Source organism: Canis aureus, chromosome 23 (genome assembly GCF_053574225.1).
Source record: "Canis aureus isolate CA01 chromosome 23, VMU_Caureus_v.1.0, whole genome shotgun sequence".
Taxonomy (NCBI): Eukaryota; Metazoa; Chordata; class Mammalia; order Carnivora; family Canidae; genus Canis; species Canis aureus.
The window spans coordinates 35,059,651-35,083,018 of record NC_135633.1 but is presented as its reverse complement, the minus strand read 5'-3'; the positions used below and the strand labels follow the sequence as shown (position 1 = coordinate 35,083,018).

Here is a 23,368-nt window from a genome sequence, read left to right as displayed (position 1 = left end):
TGTCAGAAAAAGGTTTAGAACCCAAATCTAGATAAATGAGCAAATAATTTTTCCTTCACACCCTTCTACTTGATTATTTCTTTCACCTTAGTTCTCCTTCTGATGGGCAGTTATTTAAGTCATACTTTACTATTCAGTATATACAATTTAAGTCACCGCTATGTGCCAGCAGGTCAGAGACAATCTTCTGTAATTTTTATAGTGATTTTATGAGCAGACATTGTTACCCTTGGTGATATTGTGAGAGGTGACAAAGCTTGCCGAGGTCACACAACTAAGCCCAACCTCTTCCTCTTTAATTAGACAATACCCCACAGTTTCCAAGCTTATAGTATTACCATGTGGTACTACTCTTAGGATTGCCTCCTGGGGTCTACCAGAACTATGGATAAAGATTTGGGAGAGAGGGGAGGGATTAAATGGGGCTAGACAGGAGAAGGCTAGCTTAAAGCAGTTGAGAAAATGTTGGCTGTAGGTAGCCTTTGAATTCCCCTTTAGCCGGAACAAATATGTCAATGGGATTCTTAAGGATGATGCCATGAAAGTATGATCCTTTGTTTCAGGTTTAAAATAGACTCATAAAACTTAAAATCTTGCCTTTGGCTTCTGCAAGAGAAAGGACAGGCCGAGTGGTACATGGGAAACATTTAATACATCGACTTGTATTCTTACAGATCATGAGGCCATGAGAGTTTTGAGCTTTGGAATGAGGAAAGGAAACCAATTTAGCCTCTTCTAACAAAAAAGCTTGTCTCATTGAAAGGAAAGTTGGCAAATCTTACTTTCAGAATGTAATTTTATTTCCAGAATGTATTAAGTATGACAGCAGACAAAATGCTTTTCTCCATGTGATCACTATTCAAAGCCAGTATGCATAAACAGTGCCTGCATCTCATGCAGTCCCCTGATGAGATATAAAACAGGCATTGTAGAGTGAAATAGTTCTTAGAAAACATGGATCCTTGATATACCAAATTGCCCTGAAAATGAGGAAGAAAATGAATACAGGTAGTCAGAATAAAGATGAAAGTGTTTTCAACACATTTTTAATAGTTATAATGAGAAGACTCTTATTTATATTAGGTTATATTTTTCATTTTAAAATATTAGAACTAAAATCTTAAAAAGAAGAAAAAACACCCATAATGCTTGCACATTATATCACATTTAGAATTTTGGTTTGTGTGTTTTCAATCTTTTCTTATATGCTTGTTTTCTTATATAATTGTAATCTTATGTACAATTTCATTCACTAGTTTGTCCAATGCATAATTTCCTATGTTATTATATAGTTTCCAAAAAGATGTCATTAATGGTTCCCTAACTTATTGAGTGGATGGAGCATAATTTAACCTCTTCCCTAACATAGAACATTTAGGTTGTTAGTGTGAATGCTATTAAATTTCATTAAAACTTTAGCATCCCTTGCATTGGCATATCTCTTAATCAGATAATATTATTAATTACATTAATAAATGTCTAAATTTAAAAACTATCCTTGCATTCCTGATGTAGATTCTACTTTGTTATGATGTATTCTGAATTCCATTTGCCACAGTTTTATTTAGAATTTTTATATCCATTTTCATAAATATGATTGATTTAAGCAGAAACACCAAGTCAGCCTGTTCTCTTTGAAATCTCATGGTTCCCTTGCCAGAAAGATCTGGTTTTGGCTCATACTTTGTAATTTTATAAACTTTAACAAATTACTTAGCCTTTTAAAAATCTGTGATGGGAGGAGCAAGATGGCGGAGGAGTAGGGTCCCCAAATCACCTGTCTCCACCAAACTACCTAGAAAACCTGCAAATCATCCTGAAAATCTATGAATTCGGCCTGAGACTTAAAGAGAGACCAGCTGGAACGCTACAGTGAGAAGAGTTCGCGCATCTATCAAGGTAGGAAGACGGGGAAAAAGAAGTAAAGGAACAAAGGCCTCCAAGGGGAGGGGCCCGCGAGGAGCCGGGCTGAGGCCGGGGCGAGTGTCCCCAGGACAGGAGAGCCCCGTCCCGGAGGAGCAGGAGCTGCACCGACCTTCCCGGGCGGAAAGGGGCTCGCGGGGAGGTGGAGCAGGACCCAGAAGGGCGAGGATGCCCTCGGGTTCCCTGGGACAGTAACAGCAACTGCGCGCCCAGGAGAGTGCGCCGAGCTCCCTAAGGGCTGCAGCGCGCGGCGGGACCCGGAGCAGCTCGGAGGGCTCGGGGGCGGCTCCGCGGAGGGGGCTGCGGGGCGGGAGCAGGACCCAGGAGGGCGGGGATGCCCTCGGGTTCCCTGGGACAGTAACAGCAACTGCGCGCCCAGGAGAGTGCGCCGAGCTCCCTAAGGGCTGCAGCGCGCACGGCGGGACCGGAGCAGCTCGGGGGGCTCGGGCGGCGGCTCCGCAGAGGGGGCTGCGCGGCCCCGGGAGCAGCTCGGAGGGGCTCGGGCAGAGGAAGAGGCTCCGTGCGGAGGGGGCTGCGCGGTTCCAGGAGCAGCTCGGAGGGGCTCGGGCGGCGGCTCCGCGGAGGGGGCTGCGGCCCGGGAGCGCGAATCCACCAGCGCAGGCTCCGGAGCACAGGGCGCCGGGACACAGCCCAGGATCCCGCCTCCCCCGGGACAGGCAGAGGCCGGGAGGGCCCAGGACAGCAAGGACGCTCCTGCCCCAGCTGAGCAGAGCAGCGGCCCCGCCCCGGAGCCTCCAGGCCCTGCAGACGGAGTTCCTGCCGGAGCTGAATCCAGGTTTCCAGAGCTGCCCCGCCACTGGGGCTGTTCCTCCTGCGGCCTCACGGGGTAAACAACCCCCACCGAGCCCTGCACCAGGCAGGGGCACAGCAGCTCCCCCAACTGCTAACACCTGAAAATCAGCACAACAGGCCCCTCCCCCAGAAGATCAGCTAGACTGACAACTTCCAGGAGAAGCCAAGGGACTTAAAGTACACAGAATCAGAAGATACTCCCCGGTGGTTCTTTTTTTGTTTGTTTGTTTTTGTTTTTGTTTTTGCTTTGTTTTGCTTTTTGATTTGTTTCCTTCCCCCACCCCCTTTTTTTCTCCTTTCTTTTTCTTTCTCTTTTTCTTCTTTTTTTTTTTTTTTTTCGTTTTTTTTTTTCTTTTTCTTCCCCCTTTTTTTTTCTCTTTCTCTTTTCTTTCCTTCTTTCTCTCCTCTCTTTTTCTCTTTTTCCCAATACAACTTGCTTTTGGCCACTCTGCACTGAGCAAAATGACTAGAAGGAAAACCTCACCTCAAAAGAAAGAATCAGAAACAGTCCTCTCTCCCACAGAGTTACAAAATCTGGATTACAATTCAATGTCAGAAAGCCAATTCAGAAGCACTATTATACAGCTACTGGTGGCTCTAGAAAAAAGTATAAAGGACTCAAGAGACTTCATGACTGCAGAATTTAGAGCTAATCAGGCAGAAATTAAAAATCAATTGAATGAGATGCAATCCAAACTAGAAGTCCTAACGTCGAGGGTTAACGAGGTGGAAGAACGAGTGAGTGACCTAGAAGACAAGTTGATAGCAAAGAGGGAAACTGAGGAAAAAAGAGACAAACAATTAAAAGACCATGAAGATAGATTAAGGGAAATAAACGACAGCCTGAGGAAGAAAAACCTACGTTTAATTGGGGTTCCCGAGGGCGCCGAAAGGGACAGAGGACCAGAATATGTATTTGAACAAATTCTAGCTGAAAACTTTCCTAATCTGGGAAGGGAAACAGGCATTCAGATCCAGGAAATAGAGAGATCCCCCCCTAAAATCAATAAAAACCGTTCAACACCTCGACATTTAATTGTGAAGCTTGCAAATTCCAAAGATAAAGAGAAGATCCTTAAAGCAGCAAGAGACAAGAAATCCCTGACTTTTATGGGGAGGAGTATTAGGGTAACAGCAGACCTCTCCACAGAGACCTGGCAGGCCAGAAAGGGCTGGCAGGATATATTCAGGGTCCTAAATGAAAAGAACCTGCAACCAAGAATACTTTATCCAGCAAGGCTCTCATTCAAAATGGAAGGAGAGATAAAGAGCTTCCAAGACAGGCAGCAACTAAAAGAATATGTGACCTCCAAACCAGCTCTGCAAGAAATTTTAAGGGGGCCTCTTAAAATTCCCCTTTAAGAAGAAGTTCAGTGGAACAGTCCACAAAAACAAGGACTGAATAGATATCATGATGACACTAAACTCATATCTGTCAATAGTAACTCTGAACGTGAACGGGCTTAATGACCCCATCAAAAGGCGCAGGGTTTCAGACTGGATAAAAAAGCAGGACCCATCTATTTGCTGTCTACAAGAGACTCATTTTAGACAGAAGGACACCTACAGCCTGAAAATAAAAGGTTGGAGAACCATTTACCATTCGAATGGTCCTCAAAAGAAAGCAGGGGTAGCCATCCTTATATCAGATAAACTAAAATTTACCCCAAAGACTGTAGTGAGAGATGAAGAGGGACACTATATCATACTTAAAGGATCTATTCAACAAGAGGACTTAACAATCCTCAATATATATGCTCCGAATGTGGGAGCTGCCAAATATATAAATCAATTATTAACCAAAGTGAAGAAATACTTAGATAATAATACACTTATACTTGGTGACTTCAATCTAGCTCTTTCTATACTCGATAGGTCTTCTAAGCAAAACATCTCCAAAGAAACGAGAGCTTTAAATGATACACTGGACCAGATGGATTTCACAGATATCTACAGAACTTTACATCCAAACTCAACTGAATACACATTCTTCTCAAGCGCACATGGAACTTTCTCCAGAATAGACCACATATTGGGTCACAAATCGGGTCTGAACCGATACCAAAAGATTGGGATTGTCCCCTGCATATTCTCGGACCATAATGCCTTGAATTTAGAACTAAATCACAACAAGAAGTTTGGAAGGACCTCAAACACATGGAGGTTAAGGACCATCCTGCTAAAAGATAAAAGGGTCAACCAGGAAATTAAGGAAGAATTAAAAAGATTCATGGAAACTAATGAGAATGAAGATACAACCGTTCAAAATCTTTGGGATGCAGCAAAAGCAGTCCTAAGGGGGAAATACATCGCAATACAAGCATCCATTCAAAAACTGGAAAGAACTCAAATACAAAAGCTAACCTTACACATAAAGGAGCTAGAGAAAAAACAGCAAATAGATCCTACACCCAAGAGAAGAAGGGAGTTAATAAAGATTCGAGCAGAACTCAACGAAATCGAGACCAGAAGAACTGTGGAACAGATCAACAGAACCAGGAGTTGGTTCTTTGAAAGAATTAATAAGATAGATAAACCATTAGCCAGCCTTATTAAAAAGAAGAGAGAGAAGACTCAAATTAATAAAATCATGAATGAGAAAGGAGAGATCACTACCAACACCAAGGAAATACAAACGATTTTAAAAACATATTATGAACAGCTATACGCCAATAAATTAGGCAATCTAGAAGAAATGGACGCATTCCTGGAAAGCCACAAACTACCAAAACTGGAACAGGAAGAAATAGAAAACCTGAACAGGCCAATAACCAGGGAGGAAATTGAAGCAGTCATCAAAAACCTCCCAAGACACAAGAGTCCAGGGCCAGATGGCTTCCCAGGAGAATTTTATCAAACGTTTAAAGAAGAAATCATACCTATTCTCCTAAAGCTGTTTGGAAAGATAGAAAGAGATGGAGTACTTCCAAATTCGTTCTATGAAGCCAGCATCACCTTAATTCCAAAGCCAGACAAAGACCCCGCCAAAAAGGAGAATTACAGACCAATATCCCTGATGAACATGGATGCAAAAATTCTCAACAAGATACTGGCCAATAGGATCCAACAGTACATTAAGAAAATTATTCACCATGACCAAGTAGGATTTATCCCTGGGACACAAGGCTGGTTCAACACCCGTAAAACAATCAATGTGATTCATCATATCAGCAAGAGAAAAACCAAGAACCATATGATCCTCTCATTGGATGCAGAGAAAGCATTTGACAAAATACAGCATCCATTCCTGATCAAAACTCTTCAGAGTGTAGGGATAGAGGGAACATTCCTCGACATCTTAAAAGCCATCTACGAAAAGCCCACAGCAAATATCATTCTCAATGGGGAAGCACTGGGAGCCTTTCCCCTAAGATCAGGAACAAGACAGGGATGTCCACTCTCACCACTGCTGTTCAACATAGTACTGGAAGTCCTAGCCTCAGCAATCAGACAACAAAAAGACATTAAAGGCATTCAAATTGGCAAAGAAGAAGTCAAACTCTCCCTCTTCGCCGATGACATGATACTCTACATAGAAAACCCAAAAGTCTCCACCCCAAGATTGCTAGAACTCATACAGCAATTCGGTAGCGTGGCAGGATACAAAATCAATGCCCAGAAGTCAGTGGCATTTCTATACACTAACAATGAGACTGAAGAAAGAGAAATTAAGGAGTCAATCCCATTTACAATTGCACCCAAAAGCATAAGATACCTAGGAATAAACCTAACCAAAGATGTAAAGGATCTATACCCTCAAAACTATAGAACACTTCTGAAAGAAATTGAGGAAGACACAAAGAGATGGAAAAATATTCCATGCTCATGGATTGGCAGAATTAATATTGTGAAAATGTCAATGTTACCCAGGGCAATATACACGTTTAATGCAATCCCTATCAAAATACCATGGACTTTCTTCAGAGAGTTAGAACAAATTATTTTAAGATTTGTGTGGAATCAGAAAAGACCCCGAATAGCCAGGGGAATTTTAAAAAAGAAAACCATATCTGGGGGCATCACAATGCCAGATTTCAGGTTGTACTACAAAGCTGTGGTCATCAAGACAGTGTGGTACTGGCACAAAAACAGACACATAGATCAATGGAACAGAATAGAGAATCCAGAAGTGGACCCTGAACTTTATGGGCAACTAATATTCGATAAAGGAGGAAAGACTATCCATTGGAAGAAAGACAGTCTCTTCAATAAATGGTGCTGGGAAAATTGGACATCCACATGCAGAAGAATGAAACTAGACCACTCTCTTTCACCATACACAAAGATAAACTCAAAATGGATGAAAGATCTAAATGTGAGACAAGATTCCATCAAAATCCTAGAGAAGAACACAGGCAACACCCTTTTTGAACTCGGCCATAGTAACTTCTTGCAAGATACATCCACGAAGGCAAAAGAAACAAAAGCAAAAATGAACTATTGGGACTTCATCAAGATAAGAAGCTTTTGCACAGCAAAGGATACAGTCAACAAAACTCAAAGACAACCTACAGAATGGGAGAAGATATTTGCAAATGACATATCAGATAAAGGGCTAGTTTCCAAGATCTATAAAGAACTTATTAAACTCAACACCAAAGAAACAAACAATCCAATCATGAAATGGGCAAAAGACATGAACAGAAATCTCACAGAGGAAGACATAGACATGGCCAACATGCACATGAGAAAATGCTCTGCATCACTTGCCATCAGGGAAATACAAATCAAAACTACAATGAGATACCACCTCACACCAGTGAGAATGGGGAAAATTAACAAGGCAGGAAACAACAAATGTTGGAGAGGATGCGGAGAAAAGGGAACCCTCTTACACTGTTGGTGGGAATGTGAACTGGTGCAGCCACTCTGGAAAACTGTGTGGAGGTTCCTCAAACAGTTAAAAATATACCTGCCCTACGACCCAGCAATTGCACTGTTGGGGATTTACCCCAAAGATACAAATGCAATGAAACGCCGGGACACCTGCACCCCGATGTTTCTAGCAGCAATGGCCACGATAGCCAAACTGTGGAAGGAGCCTCGGTGTCCAACGAAAGATGAATGGATAAAGAAGATGTGGTTTATGTATACAATGGAATATTACTCAGCTATTAGAAATGACAAATACCCACCATTTGCTTCAACGTGGATGGAACTGGAGGGTATTATGCTGAGTGAAGTAAGTCAGTCGGAGAAGGACAAACATTATATGTTCTCATTCATTTGGGGAATATAAATAATAGTGAAAGGGAAAATAAGGGAAGGGAGAAGGAATGTGTGGGAAATATCAGAAAGGGAGACAGAACGTAAAGACTGCTAACTCTGGGAAACGAACTAGGGGTGGTAGAAGGGGAGGAGGGCGGGGGGTAGGAGTGAATGGGTGACGGGCACTGGGTGTTATTCTGTATGTTAGTAAATTGAACACCAATAAAAAAAAAAAAAAAAAAAAAAAAAATAAACCCCTCAGCTACCTAAAAAAAAAAAAAAAAAAAAAAAAAAAATTAAAAATCTGTTATCTGGGTATTTTAAGTAAATAGTGAATCACTAACTTCTGAAACCAATATTACACTATGTGTTAACTAGCTAGAATTTAAATAAAAACTTGAAACAAAACAAAAGAAAAAATAAATAAATAATTGGTAGAATTCTACAAAAACATCTGTTATTGTGTTTTTATTTGGTTGTATTTTTTAAAAATAGGACTCAAGGGATATGATACTTAGCAGTGATTAAGTACTCGGCTCTGAAAGGTAATTTTTTTTTATTGGTGTTCAATTTGCCAACATATAGAATAACACCCAGTGCTCATCCCATCAAGTGCCCCCCTCAGTGCCTAAGTGACCACCCCCCCCCCCCCGCCCACCTCCCTTTCCACCACCCTTTGTTCATTTCCCAGAGTTAGGAGTCTCTCATGTTCTGTCTCCCTTTCTGATATTTCCCACTCATTTTTTTCTCCTTTCCCCTTTATTCCCTTTCACTAATTTTTATATTCCCCAAATGAATGAGACCATATAATGTTTGTCCTTCTCCGATTGACTTACTTCACTCAGCATAATACCCTCCAGTTCCATCCACGTCGAAGCAAATGGTGGGTATTTGTCCTTTCTGATGGCTAATATTCCCTTGTATACATAGACCACATCTTCTTTATCCATTTGTCTTTCGATGGACACCGAGGCTCCTTCCACAGTTTGGCTATTGTGGACATTGCTGCTAGAAACATCGGGGTGCAGGTGTCCTGGCATTTCTGAAAGGTAATTTGAATGTTACAAGCACTGGATAGGTTAGGGTCATTGTAAATCCAGATAGATCCACACCACATTTAAAATTGTGACATTTTTCTTTATTACCCTATGTTTTAAATAAGCAACCTTTCAAGATTGGCAGAATGAATCATGTGGATTAGTGCAAATGTGTGAGAAGGTATAAGCAAACTACTGTATAGGTACAATCTGGTGGATCCGACAGCTGGATCTGATGTTTGCTGGCTGAATAGGAAGGATTCTCAGGCCTGCCCACCTGGACAAGACCCACGACCACAGGTGATTCTCATGTGCATCTTAGACAAACACAGTTGTAGGGGAAAGAGAATCTGACATTTTGGTCACACTGGGTTTCCTACTATTGATCTCAGGAAAACTCCCTAAACCTTTCTGGACCTCAGTTTTATCATCTCTAGTAAAGGTTTAATACTTCTATTATAGGGTTACAAGTCTTTCATGTAGGTAGTGCTCAATAAATAAATAAATAGTGCCACACTATTATTCCCTTGACAGTGAGGTACTTCTCCTTACATGTTAATGTTTCTGTGGTTGAGATGCATCTCGAAACTCAGACAAACAGTGGTCAGTTGCCGGGCAGAAGAGTTTGTTACTGGATTTTTACATTGCCTTAGATGTGTGAACTTTTCCATACATGGAGGTTATTTAAACACATGATTGTTAACTCAGTTGAATTATTTGTATCACTGTTGTAACTTGGGGGCTTGGTAGCTTAACTTCCGGATCTCTGACTATTGATTTAAATGCATTAAAAAATACCCCATTGTAATGCAGCATTAAAATGAAAAAATTTTATTGTTTCCACAAGAATGACTGACATATGCCAGGCAATGCAATGAAAAGAAATAGAAACTGCCAAATATCTTAGAATAGATCATAAAAATGCTAACGTGGGAAGTTGGGGTAACCAATTTATGTGTCTGAACTACTGTCATTTAGGTGCCAAACAGCCTCTCTCTCAAAAGCAGTTGGCTGACTTTCAAGAGAGGCTGGCTAACTTTCAGGACATTCCTTCAGTTAAGAAAAAGGATAGAGCTCCAAGGGCATGCCAATGAAACGCCAATATTCTTCTCGATGCCTGAAAATAGCACTGTTAATCCTAGAGGTATGAAAAGGCCACTATCATGAGCATAGTTTATGCAAATCTGAAACTTAAGCTCCAAACTTGATTAGGACACTGAAGAAAAAGTATGGACAAATATAGATTATTGTTAAATCTATAAAGGTGAATATTTATGTGGTTCTTTCCCCTGCTCCAAAGCTGTAATAAAATGGTGTGATTTACAGTGAATAACATTAGAACTCAGTATAATGTGACAGTGTGTGATGCTGTAATTTATAAAATATATATATATATTATTTATAAAATAAATAATATATATATATATTTGACCTTCCTCTCCTTTCTGTCACAGGTCTTCTAAAGCCCCTGACATTTTTTGAGTGATGAGAATGCTAAAGGTGTTTTTGTGATGTTGATCAGTTGACTTTCAAAATGCCTGCTCATCACCTGAGGATGGCTGGTCACCAGAGGAACCAGTATTGTGATTAAAAGTTTGGAACTTTCATTCCTATTCCTATTTCTCTCACCTCAAGGGAAGGGGGAGGAGCTAAAAGTTGAACCACTGGCCAGTGAGTTAATGAGTCAAGCCTGTGTAATGAAGCCTCCATAAAACCCCCAAAAAACAGTGGTTGGAGGACCACTGTGTTGATGAACACATGAAGATTTAGGGGGAGTAGCCCATATGAAAGTTTATGCCCTTCCCCCATATTTTGCCCTATTCTTGAGTTACAGCCTTTTAAAATAAACAGGTGATCTAGTGTATAAACAGGCTTTTTGAGTTCTGTGAGCTGCTCAAGCAAGTTAATTGAACCCAAGGAGGGGATTGTGGGAATCACTGGGCTTGCAATGGGCATTCTGAGTTGTTGGAACCTCCATTTGTTGGTCAGAAGTACAGGTAACAACCTGAGTTTGTGACTGGCATCTGACGTGGAGAGAGGGCAGTTCTGTGGAACTGAGATTTCACCTTGTGGAATCTGATGCTATCTCCAGCCAGATAGTTCCAGAATGGAGTTGATTATAGGACACCCAGCTGGTGTGCTGACCATTGCTTGTTTCTGTGGGCACCCTCCCTCTCCACTCGCCACACATACTGGAATTGGTGATCAGAGTATCTATTTACAGGGTAAGTGGCTGATTACCTTAGCATCTGTACCTGGACCTCTCTAGCAGGCTAGACCAATTCTGCTGTGTAGCACAGTTTGCTGTTTTGTGTTTTCTTATAAATCTGGGCTTTGTCCACCTAGGAAGGCTTGGTATTTTTTTGCTGCTTTAAAGAGATAACAGAAGTAGGGAGTTATTCATCCTAGTAAGCACTACAAATTCAAGTGGGCTTTTTGATCTGAGTTTTAGTACAATTGCAGAGATGTAAGTGACGTTAACATGAAGCTTAAATAGTAATAAATGTTCACATTGTTTGATGCCTTCCTCTTCTGAAATGCTAGTCACACATTCAGTCCCTTGTGTAATCCTATTTAGAAACCACAAGCACTTTGTGATGGTAGGAGAGCCCTTAGAATTGAGTTAGGTTTTTTATCCCCCCATATGCCATCTTCACGTCGGTTCTACATTTCCAACTTATGTATATTAGTGATGTATTTGCCAGTACCAGGCAACTGTGATATACTTACATCTTAGGCAGTGATACCAGTAGTAAAGGATGTTTTGTCTCACTGACAATCATGGCTGAATGGGGCAGAGTACAAAATGTATCAGAGGTGTAATCAATCCTGTATTTTAATCTCCGCTTCTTTCATATATTCCATGTGGGATACTGGAAAAATACCCAATCTTCAAAAACCTTAGTTTCCTTATTCGTGAAATGGCATTAATAATACATACTTTTTGAATTTGCTGTGACTATAAATTTATTTAAAAGCACATTGCCTGGCACATAGTACATGGCACAAATAAATGCTAGCTTCCCACCCATTACATCATTTTTTTCTTCTTAGTCAATAATAGATCAAAGTTCATTCTCCAGAGCAAGAGTTCTCAAAGTGGTCCCCAGACCAGCAGCATCAGCATTAGCTGGGGGTTGTTAGAAATTCAGATTCTTGGGCCCCATCACAGATGTCTGAATCAGAAATTCTGCAGATGGAACTAAGAAATCTGTGAACTCCTCCAGGTGATTCTGGTACATAGTAAAGTTTGAGAACTACTGCCCTAAAGTTTAGGCTTCCTGTTTAAACTAGAGTCCAGCATTTTGTTTACACTGTTCTTGTTACTCCTGAACAAATCTGAATGTTGCACAAGTTACAAGAGCCCAGTTCCCTAGTCTAATGCCCAGTAATGTCCTTGTGTTCTTGTGTGCTTGCTCTTATCCTGGAGGGAGATGGGATTTCAAAAGCAAGGAGTAATAGTAGTGATTCATTCCAAGATGGAGAATCAGCGCTCAGTGAAAATTCTCTTTGTTCTATTTTTTCAGCCTAAACCACGCTGGCTTTCTTGGCATTGTCAATCTTTAAAATTTCTGCCAATATAATGCACGTGAGATTGCTTATATTTTTGGGTTTAACTCATGTTTTACTGATTCTAATGCTTATTATCTGTTCAATTGTTGGTCAGTTGTTTGCACTTTTATGAAATGCTGGCTATGTCTGTTAGTCATTTTTCTATAAGAGTGCTTACTTAGCTTTTTCTTTTTTTTTCCTTTTTATTGGGATATAATTGACATGGCATTGTTTAAGGTGTACAATATGTTGATTTGAGTACTTATATATTGCAAAATGATTACCACCAGAGTATTCTCTGACATCTTCATCACATCATGTAATTGCCATTTCCTTTTTTCAGGGAGAACATTTAAGATCTGTTCTCTGAGCAACTTTCAAGTATATACACTATTTAAAAATTTTTTTTGTTTACTTATTTATTTTAGAGAAGGAGAGAGCACAAGCAGAGGGAGGAGAAGAGTGGGAGGGAGAAAGAATCTCAAGCAGACTGAATGGTGGTTGCAGAGCCTGACATGGGGCTTGATATTATGACCCTGAGATTATGACCTGAGCTTAACCAACTGAGCTACTCAGGCATCCCTCAGTATATAATACAGTATTATTGACTATAGTCACCATCCTTTACATTAGATGCTCAGAACTTTTTCATCTTTTAATAAAGTTTGTTTCTTTTGACCAGTATTTTCTCATTTCTCTCATCCTCCAATTCCTGATAACCACCACTATTCTCCTAGTTTCTATGAGTTTGGCTTTTTTAGATTCCACGTATAAGTCATACTACTTGTCTTTCTCTGATTTATCTCACTTAGCTTAATACCCTCAGGGTTCATCTATGTTGGCATGAATTGCAGAATTTCCTTCTTTCTAATGGCTGAATAATATTCTATTGTGTGTGTGTGTGCATATACCACATACATGCCTTATTTCAATGAATTGTCTTTCTGTGTATTCTTGTAGCTCACTGAGTTTTCCTAAAGCAGCTGTTTTGAAAATTTTATTAGGTAAATTGTAGGTTTCCTTGTCTTTGGGTTTGGCTACTGGAATATTTTTATGGTCCTTTAGATGTTTTCTTGATTTTTCATATTCCTTTGAGTTTCACATTGCTGTCTTTACATTGGAAGTAGCAGTCACCTCGTCCAGTTTTTAGTGACTTCTTGGAAGAAATATCCTCCATTTGCCCTGCTAGAGATTTTTGTTTTTAAGGATTTTATTTATTTATTCATGAGAGACGAAAGAGAGAGAGAGAGAGAGAGAGAGAGAGAGATAGGCAGAGACACAGGCAGAGCAAGAAGCAGGCTCCATGCAGGGAGTCCGATGTGGGATTCAATCCCGGGACTCCAGGATCATGCCCTGGGCTGAAGGCAGGCACCAAACCTCTGAGCCACCCAGGGACCCCCCCCCCCCCCCCCCTAGAGATTTTGAGGCTTTTTTGGTCCTCCTGTGGTTACACCTGCTCCAGGCTTCTTGCTCCCTCTTGTGGCAGAAATTTTAAAGCTTGATGCCTCTGGATCCTGAAACAATCCATGTAAAGCCAGACAGCCTCTCATTTGTTTTCCCAAAGATGGTGCTATGTTCAAGTGTATGTTCTCTCCCTGGACCACAGGTTAGGGCCTGCATTCCCATGCGCTCACTTGCCATCTTCCAAAGCTCACCTTCGCTGTAACCTACAGGAGGGTGAATAGGTAGACAGCCACAGAGGTGTGTGTGGTTGAGGCACTGAAGTGCTGGGGATGTCCGGTCTTTTGGAGAATCCATGGATGGGATTCTTCCAGCAGCTCATGGGTAGGCTTCTAGACAGAGCCTACCATACAGTTATTCCCTTTAATGCTGAGAGTCCTTGGTACTTTCCCTAGTACATGTCTACCCCTCTAGTCATGGAGTTCTTGATTCAGTACTGGATGGAGCAGGAGAAAAATGAACCCCTTCGGTGAGACCACTTGGGGAAGCCAGGTGCTCACTCACCTTCTCTCCCTTTCTCCCAGGGGGTGGGGTAATCTCTCTGGGCCCTAAGCTGCCCACCTTGGGGGAGAGGTGACATGGGTAAAGTCAGACTGTTCTCTTACTCCAGTATATTGGATTTTTTTTTTTTTTTTTTTTTACTTCGAGTGCTGGATCTTCTTTGGAAACCTGGACTTTGACAAAAGCTCTTTCATGTGTTGGTAATTGTAGGAGTCTATGTTCTGTAGGGATGCCTGGACCTCAGTGGTGGAGAGGTGCTAGAGCTGGTTTATAGGTCATGTTAGGGTCAATAGCCCTACCGAGGGCTCTTTGCCCGTTACCTAGGCACAGGTGGGTGAGACTGCTCCCAGATCCTTTGGTGCTAAATTCTACACCTCCCAAAAAGGTACTTTTAAAATCTTTTTTTTTTAAATTTTTTATTTATTTATGATAGTCACAGAGAGAGAGAGAGAGAGAGAGGCAGAGACATAGGCAGAGGGAGAAGCAGGCTCCATGCACCGGGAGCCCGATGTGGGATTCAATCCTGGGTCTCCAGGATCGCGCCCTGGGCCAAAGGCAGGCGCTAAACCGCTGCGCCACCCAGGGATCCCCCAGAAAGGTACTTTTATTTGTAGTTGGATGGGGAATATCAAGGGAGGCAAAAATGAGGGAGACCTTATGCTGCCATGATGCTCATGTCATTTCCTGCTTAGTTTTTAAAAAAGTGATTCATAAGAATTTTTTACATTAAATTCAACCAAATGAGTTGTCAATATTTACTCTTTTGCCACTAAAAATAATGGTTTTGTATTGTTCAACTTCATCTACTTTGGATAAATAATTCTGTTTTGTTTTATAAATATTTTCCTCCAGCTTATGGTTTATCTTTTCATTTTCTTCATGGCTTCGTTTGATACAAAGATGTTTTAAATTATGATGTAGTCAAATTTATTAATACTATTCCATAAGATTTTGTAGTTATGTCTTAAAGAATTCCCCCCTGTACTTTCCTCACTGATCTGTAATGTTAACTTTATTATATATGTTTCCACATAGTGTACTTGGATAATTATTCTTAGTTTTTGTTCTTCCAAATATATTTTAGAATTGGCTTGTCAAATTAGGTGAAAAGCCTGTTGAGATTTGATTAGAATTTGTCATTTTAATTTTGGAGAAAATTGACTTTACGATATTGAATCTAATTAAAAGTTTAGCTAAGTTCTGTTTTTCTAGAATTAGTAGATCTTTATTCTGCTAATTGGTCTGAAGGTTCTTTTGGGTTTTCTAAGTAGATATTCATATTGACTACCAAGTATGATAGTTTCTTTTCTTTCATTTCAATGCAGTACTCATCTTTTTTTTCTCCTTGTGTCATTATTTTAGGTAGTAGCTTAAGTGCAATGTTAAAGAGAAACAACAATGGGCATCATTGTTATGTCCTTGATTTTGAAGGAGAGTTCATTTAACATTTTCCCTTCGAGTATGTTTGCTGCAGTTTTTGTTTTTGTAAATATCAATTTAAGACAATTTTGTTAATTTCTTAATTTGCTGAGAGTTTTAATCAAAAAAGAATATTGAGTTTAATTTAAATTGTGTTCTGTATATATTTAGATGAGCATATTTATTTTTCCTTCTGGAGTATTGTATTTGGTGAATTACATTAAGAGATTTTCGCATTCCTAGAACAAAGACAACTTAGTCATGCTGTTATTTTTAGACCATTTAGTAAATTGATGCATTAGGCTTGTTAATATTTTGATTTTTTTGGTTTCCTTTTCCATGTTCCCTAATGTTCTCTTTTTTAAAAAATGAGGTATAATTGACATATAACATTAGTTTCAGGTGTACATCACAATGCTTTAACATTTGTGTATATCATAAAATGGTCACCACAATAAGCATAGTTAACACCCATCAACAAACAGTTACAAATTTTTTTCTTGTGATGAGAACTTTTAAGATTCACTTTTTTAGCAACTTTCAAATAAATATGCAATACAGTAGCATTAACCATAGTCACAATGATGTACATTATATCACTAAGACTCATTTATTTAATAACTGGAAGTTTGTGGTTTTTTAATCCCTTCACCCATCTTTCTCACCACTAACTCTCCACCTCTGACAACCACCAATCTGTTCTCTGTATTTATGGGCTTTTTTTTGTTTGTTTGTTTTTTAAATATTTAGCACATAAGTAGGATCTTTGTATTTCTCTATCTCACTTATTTCACTTAGCATAATAACCTCAAGATGCATCCATCCATTTTGTCACAAATGGCAAGATATCATTCTTTTTATGGTTGAATAATATTCTTTTGTATGGATATGTATACATATGTACATACATGTACACATACCACATTTCCTTTATTAATGGACACTTAGGCTATTTCTCTTTTTTGACTACCGTAAATGCTGCAGTTAACGTCGGGGTGCATATATCTTTTTGAATTAGTGTTTTCATTTTCTTTGTATAAATAATGAGAAGTGGAATTGCTATATTATATAGTAGTTCTAATTTTAATTTTTTGAGGAACTTCCATACTGGTTTCCATAGTGGCTGTTATAAATTTACATTCCCCCCCGCCCAATAATGCACAAGCATTCCCTTTTCTCTACATCCTCTCTTGTCTTTTTTTTTGATTTTTAAATTTTTTTATTTTTCTCTCTTGTCTTTTTATTAAAGTTTATTTATTTGAGGGCAGGGGGGAGAGGGGCAGAAGGAGAGAGAATCTTAAGCAGACTCCTGGCTGAATGTGGAGTCTGACATGGGCTCGATCCCACAATCCTGAAATCATGACTTGAGCTAAAATCAAGAGTCGGATGTTTACCTGACTGAGTCACCCAGGTGCCTCTTGTCTTTTTTTTTTTTTAATTTATTTTTTATTGGTGTTCAATTTACTAACATACAGAACCATACCACCCTGAACGCGCCCGATCTCGTCTGATCTCGGAAGCTAGGCAGGGTCAGGCCTGGTTAGTACTTGGATGGGAGGCCTCTTGTCTTTTTGATAGTAACCATTCTAACAGATGTGAGGTGACATCTCATTGGTTTTGATTTGCAGCGGTTTTCTTTTTCTTAGTTTCAGTACATTGCTTTATATTTTAAACACAATAGATATGTTTCTCTAGATGTTTATCTGATGACTCCACTATCTAGAATTGATTCTGAGATTTCTGTTGGACTCAGGTTTGTCTGACAGCCCAGTCCCAGCTCCTAATTCCAGTGGTGGCTGTCACTTAGTGGTCTTCTCTAGTCCACCATCAATAAAAATCTTCTTCAATCATAATAATCCATGTCAAATTTTTCTCCTTTGTTAGGCCTTCCAGATTCTTATGACTAGAAGTAATTACTATTTTTTTTAAATGCTTCTACTACATCTTATTGGTATTGCAATTTGGGCCTTAATTATTTTTTCTTTGTTTACCTGTCACCTTCTACATATCTTGTGAGGCTCTTGAGAGCAGGGATGACATTTTCCTCACTTTTGTACTTCCAATACCAATCTGGTTCTTGTCCTAGAGAGACAGAATTGAGTAATGGGGAAAGGAAAAAAAAAAACTAGCTAGCCAGTGTTTGAAACTAGTCTTTACCAACTGTGTGACCTTGGCCTAATTACTTAATATCCTTGATCTTGGACTTCATCTGATGTTTAAAACAGGCATTAAAATGAACCCTTTTCTCATGAACATTAAGACAGGATTAAATGAAGTAGTGTGTATAAAATGGCTGGCACATAGTAGGTATTTACTACATGTTTGATGAATACTCATGAATTGACCTAGTAGAGGAATCTGTTTTTAGAGATAATTCTGCTAGATCATTTAGAAATCATGCTAAAAGTTACAGAGTTTTTTAGAGCCACAAATAAAGGAAGCTGATCTCAGCCTACACTTGTCAAAGAAACATCTTCAGATTATTTGAGAAGGATTCTTTGCCAAGTAGTGTCTAGGTGATGCTGGAGCTAATAATTCTGCTACTTGTCTCTGGATGATAATCTTCTTATCGCATTAGTTTTGCTGCAGGAGATACAGGAAGCCTGGCTGGTGATTCTATAAAGAGTTCCACTGTGGGATTTGGAACATCAAGAACTTGTCATAAGGTGTCAATTACCTCTAGGCACACCCTTAGGTTCTCAGAGAAGGTCAGGGAATTAGCACTTGTTCTAACAGTTTTGGACCATGATTTTGACCAGGAATCTTAACATCATTGACTATTAGATATGGAAAAGGTATGTTCAAACATTTACAGAAGGCATGATTAATTTGATCAACACTTATGTCAGAAACAAATAGTTTAAAATTAGGAAGTGTAGCTTAGGGAAAACACTAAGCCAACACCCCTTTTCTTTTTTTTTATAATAAATTTATTTTTTATTGGTGTTCAATTTGCCAACATACAGAATAACACCCAGTGCTCATCCCGTCAAGTGCCCCCCTCAGTGCCCGTCATCCATTCACCCCCATCCCCCACCCCCCTCCCCTTCCACCACCCCTAGTTCGTTTCCCAGAGTTAGGAGTCTTTATGTTCTGTCTCCCTTTCTGATATTTCCCACACATTTCTTCTCCCTTCCCTTATATTCCCTTTCACTATTATTTATATTCCCCAAATGAATGAGAACATACAATGTTTGTCCTTCTCTGATTGACTTACTTCACTCAGCATAATACCCTCCAGTTTCATCCACGTTGAAGCAAATGGAGGGTATTTGTCGTTTCTAATGGCTGAGTAATATTCCATTGTATACTAAACCACATCTTCTTTATCCATTCATCTTTCGATGGACACTGAGGCGCCTTCCACAGTTTGGCTATTGTGGACATTGCTGCTATAAACATCGGGCAACACCTCTTTTCTTAGAACTTTTCACTATCTCCCAATGGCTAACAAATAAAGTTGAAATTTAAATTACTACATGACTCATCATACCCTACTCACTAAACTCTTCCTTCACTATTTCTTCTTGTATAATACATATACTTCTCCATATATTTTGCTGCTTTCCCCCTCACACCCCCACAAATTGCCATCATTTTGCTGTCTTTGAATATTTATTCAAACAGAATCCCTACTTGGAATGTTCCAGTTCAATCCATTATCTTATACCCAGATCAAATATAACCTTTTCCAGGTAGCCTTCCTGATCAATAACCAAGAATTAATATTTCATTTAGTTACTAAATTAAAAATTGTAGACTACTATACACCAGGCATTGAGCTGGGGTCCAAATCTGATTACTTTCAACAAACTTATCCCATGGAGAGATAAGAAAGACAATAATATTACCCTGTCAGCTGTTACAGTAGTTAGATGAAGTACCATGAGAGTGTAGAGGACAGAAAAACATTCTGGCTGATTTCTTGAGCAGAACATCTACCTGTGACTTCCTTAGTATGGCCTTCCCCTGAGGGCTAGTTTAGGTTTATTTAAGGGTGGTGTCTGAATTCTAAAAGGGGTTGTCTTAAGAATGCAAGGAGAAAGGTTATGGCATTTTTTTAAAAATGGGAAGTTGCTTGGGATCATTTCCACCATTCTCTATTGTCAGGCAGTCACAGAGATCCACTCACATTCAAAGAAGTACATGCAGAACTTTCTACTTAATGAAAAGAGTGCCAAAGTCAGTTTAACAAGAGCATAGAACATAGTTTTTGTTTTGGAAAACAAAAACTGCCATATTACCCTACGTTATCTTCCGTTTACTTACTCATTGTACTCTAGAAGGAAATCCTTAAAACACAAAGGATGTATGAATTTGTATCAAATTTACAAGTACTGCAGTTGCTAGAGGGATTGTATGCTATTTTGGTGGTGGGGGAGAAGCCTCTTGAGGGATGAGGTGGGTGGTAGCAGCCTAGAGGGAAGGAGGAAAGTGGGGTGCTTGGGGCTTGGGGCAGAGAGAAGGAAGGAGAACCAGGGCTAGCTCAGACTTGACTGGGGTTTTCTATCAGGACCTGATATACTAAGCCTTATTTATCTTAATTTTAATGTGAATAATTAATTGCATAGTAAAGAAATAATGAATTTTTGCTTAAGCTTTGTTTATTAAGCTTAATAATCAATTTGAATAAATAAATAATTAAAGCTTAAGCCTTATTGATTAAGCTTTATTTACGCTTGAGTGTGAGTGGCCTTAAGTCAGATTGCTTGTGGCAGGATGTATTAGTTTCTAGTGAGAGCAGTAGCATAAAGGGGAACAAAACATCTGGGTTGGAGAATTTTGTGGGGTATGAGCTAGAGATGGAAGATAATGTTTTGACTTCTAAGCCCAAGATTCAATCTTTTAGTACTTCTATTGCTAAAGATGCAGTAATACCACTTAGGAGCCCAAAATTTGTTCATGAAAACCTGAGTTTTAATTTCCTCTTCAATGCTTAATTGTTGAGTGATATCAGAAAAATTATTGGTTTGAAGCCTCAGTTACCTTATCAACAAAATGGGAAGAATAATAGTATCTCTCTCAAGAGGTTGTTACTGAGGATTAAATAAGATTGGGTCATAAAATTCACACATAGCTCAATTTCTTGAACATTTTTCTGCATTAAACCTTATATAGTATATTTGTTTCACAATTTAACAGAGTGGGTCAGGGATTCTCTCTCATCCTCCAGGTGGAACTCTTACTCTGGGAAATAGTTTTCATGCAGATGAAAAAAAAAGAAAGATGTATGAGCAGAAGCTTTTCTGAGAAGAATTGCTTTGGTCAATGAGTGGTTAGAAGGATTCCAATCCTAATTACCCAAATGTGTACAAGGACCCTCCAGTGTACTCAAGTGCTCACAGGCACTTTGCATAATTTGGAGTGTCAGACAGTTATGCTGCTTGCATTGTGATGAGGATGGAGACAGTGGGTGTATATACAGTCTTTCTTTAAATTTTTGCTCTCAGCTGAAACTTTAAATCTCCGGAATTTCTTGTGGGCTAAGCACAAACCAATTTCAATTGGCACAGGTATCCCTGAAGTTAGACTGGGGAGCAAGGTTGGGTCAAGCAAGTGCAGTGATTTCCTTCCCTTTACTAGCTGTGTGATCCTGAGCAAATGGCTATCTATACTTCTGTGAGTCTGTTTTCTCCTTTGTAAAATGAAGATAACAATGCTTCCCACAGGATTGCTGTGGGATGAAAAGATAAAGGACTGGCACTGGGCTTGGTGCATGGTAGGGCTTAATGTCCTTTTCCCTTGGTTTCCTAATCTCTTGTACGACAGTCATCACAATTATGCATCAGATAGAAACTTTCTAACCTTAGACACATCTGGCATTGGAAGTTATCAAGTCAGATTTACCTCTTCCTGCTGTTTTTAAATTGTCCTCTCGTCTTCTGCTGGCTGTAGAAATGTATAAAATGCAACTCTTCCTGCATGCTCAGTGGAGAGGAAGGAGAGCATAAATATTAAATACAGGGGAAGATTATGGGAGAATCTTCTCAAATTTCTTGGGAATTTGATTTAGATAGTGAATTCTATTGGTGGAAGGAAGAGTTTTTACTTGAAACCATTTATAGTTTGGGGGGGGGGGGGAATGGGACAAGCTAAGTGCTTCTTCTCACCTTGAGATGCACTTTTCAGGAGTTGCATCTTCCTTGCTGGCCACTTTGTCAGCCTAAGAACCAATTTTTTGATTAAATCCTCAAAGCCATTCATTCACTCCATTCTTCTCCTCCTGCTTGCCTTCCTGACTTCCAGCTTTTACTAATGGTCCCCTATGTTTCAGCTGCTATGTTAGACATGGGACACATTGTATAACTAAGGCAATGTGAGGCCATGTGATTTGTATTAGTTATTTTTTAGTTAATTGAAAAAAAATTGCTTAATGTACCATTAGAATGATATATACATTCTTTAAACATTTTACTTTAACCTGTAACAGTCAAGGGAATATTTAGTCATCAATCTTTTAATGTATGGTCATGTTTTCAATTTGATTATGAATTTGCGGATAGGAGCACACAGTCATTTTACTTGTGAAAACCCCACCCATGATTACAGTTTACAATCTCCACATTCCATTTCTTGGAAGTGGAGCTAAAACTCAGGTTATTTGCCAAGTAAACCAAATGCAAAATCTTTTTAAAATTTTATAGTTTTTTCCTCCCAATTCTTAAAAAGATTTTTATTTTATTTTTTAAAAAAGATTTTATTTATTTTTTTGACATACAGAGAGAGAACACGAGAGCACACAAGTGGGGGGAAGGGGCAGAGGGAGAAGACTACTCCCCACTGAGTAGGGAGCAGGACAGGGGCTCATCCCAGGACCCAGGGATCATGACCTGAAGTAAAGATCTTAATCTACTGAGCCACCCAGGTGCCACTCCTCCCAATTTTTAGAAATCTTTTCTCTCATTGCTAATTTAATAGCATTTAAAAATGACTCAACTTCATTGAATCTTTTCAAAACATTCTATTTAATTTTATTGGTATAACAGCTCTCTTTTTTGTACCCGTACTTAATGGCTTTATATCAAAGTAAATTAAATAACATGATCACAATATCTCCTACAATAAGCAGACAAAGATTTGTGAATAAACACCACTGGCTCTTGGCGGATTCACAACCTGGCTGTTGGGTATGGAAAATGTATGAACATGTTTCAAGTAGCCTATCACTCCTAAAGGGTTAGCTTCAGTGGTCCTCAGTCATCAGGCTATAGAGGCATATACTTAAGTCAGAGAATTGATTGAGTAGATTAGTCAAAAGAGCATATTAGGTATGGCAAAGCATCTTGCACTGAATGGTCAATCCTTTAATATCTGTCAAAGGAAATATTTGAGAATAACAGTCCTTGGAATTAGGGGTTTAGGTTGACGGAAAGAGAATATGACTCGTTCTCCCTAAGATTCACAAAGAATTCAAGACCTTTTCTTCTCTGTAAGATAAGGGATTTTATGAAAGT

General features: G+C 39.3%; 1 long non-coding RNA gene across 1 annotated transcript in view; it reads left to right on the top strand.

The window, feature by feature from the left end:
* LOC144295483 (uncharacterized) overlaps window positions 1-23,368 on the top strand; it is a 112,344-nt gene that overhangs the window by 5,418 nt on the left and 83,558 nt on the right. The window lies entirely within an intron of this gene.